Genomic DNA, 1,675 nt, shown 5'->3' on the forward strand with positions numbered 1-1,675 from the left:
TTATGTTGCTGCTGTTGCTGTTCACTGTTTTCAAACATGCCGTAAATCATAAACCATTGCGTAAATCCGCGGACTGCCCGCGCATAAGCACCTTGTCTTGAAGTAAGAATGTTGATAATGTCAAATGTTCATGTTCAGGTACCGCGGAGCAGGGACGCTGGGGGGTTAGCAAGAAATATTGCTAACTTATTGCAAAAATGCCAAATATTAGGTAATAAACTAACAGCAAAGCCTCATTTCATATTGTTTTAGCCCCCCATTTTTTAAAACCCCCCACTTTTCTCACTGCTCCGCGGTGCCTGATGCTTCAAGGTCAGGCTTGATAACAATACAAAACACTTGGAAAACGAAAGCATGCTGAACCATCTGGGCACACTCCTGAATGGAATTAATTACTTTATGAGGTCCCTTAGGCTCGGGGGTAATTTGCCCCGGGCCACCCGTCTCGGCTACCTAGCTGAATGTTGACAAAGCAAATGTTAGATGCGAGGGAGGATATGATTAAAAATTTGAGAGAAAGCCCAGAAGGTTAAAGGTATCGACGACTGCACAATAAGTTTTCAAAATCTGAAGTCGATTGACATTTTGTATGGAGAGATTCTTATAGCCGAAAACATTTAGTATTTTGTGCCATCTTGTTCGCTCGAGGTTTTAAGCAAAGAAACAAATCTATCATTAAGAGCGTTATTTTATCCTCTTATGTTTTCATGGTGATAAATAAAGAATTCACGCACGTTATACCACCTCACATATAAGCAAGCAAGTGGTTTGACAACGGAAAAATGCATCCTGCATATGGAAAAAAATTGTTCATGGGATTTCATTTGACAACAATACCTTCGTGGTACATTAAAGATGGCTGCAGCATTTAGAAAACATTTCAGAATATTTCTTGCAGTCATCTTCTTTCAAGGTGGCGTCTGAATAGTTAATAATTGCCTTTTTGTTCAAATCATGCTAATTGCAAAAAACAAAAGAATATATGTGAAAAATAAAGGAGAAAAACAACTATTCTTTCACCTTTAAATAGCTTTTGTTTCACTATTTTAGTCGCACTTGTGTTACTTTTATTCAATTCTTAAATTGATTCCTTATCTATGAGGCCTCCTAAACCTTGAGGCCCTGGTGCAAATCCCGATCCCTTTATACTTTTTTATTGTCATGAAAACATTTTTATTGAGTTAATTTCTTCTTTTTTTCATTTTCCTTTTCATAAACATTTTTATGCAAACTTTCCTTTGCAAAAATAGAGGCGAGGGGAGGGGGGAGGGGGGCTTCAGTCTTTGATGATCAACCTTGGGTTTTCATCATAGGAATAGCTTTCTATCGAATTTTACTTGATCAGTGACATTTCAAGTTCCCTTTTTATGCACTTTCTTTCTTTATTTGCCTATTTCCGGCTTTTTTTGCAGTCTGTCTGGCCTTTGGGGATTGTCACAGGTTCAGTTCAGTTAGTTCGGTTCATTTCAGTTCAGTTACTTCATTTTAAAATCCCACAACATGCAAAATTCAAATGAATGACAACAAATAACTCTAAAACAAACTAACATAAATTACGGTAATACCATGCAATTAACTAAATAGAATATAATAGACAGGAAACCTCCTGCAACCACCCAGCGACCCACCCAACCCCCAGCCCCATGCCGGACCTGCACCAAGCCAACCACCCAAG

This window comes from Rhopilema esculentum, chromosome 16 (assembly GCF_057945365.1).
Source record: "Rhopilema esculentum isolate cy_ngs chromosome 16, ASM5794536v1, whole genome shotgun sequence".
Classification (NCBI taxonomy): Eukaryota; Metazoa; Cnidaria; class Scyphozoa; order Rhizostomeae; family Rhizostomatidae; genus Rhopilema; species Rhopilema esculentum.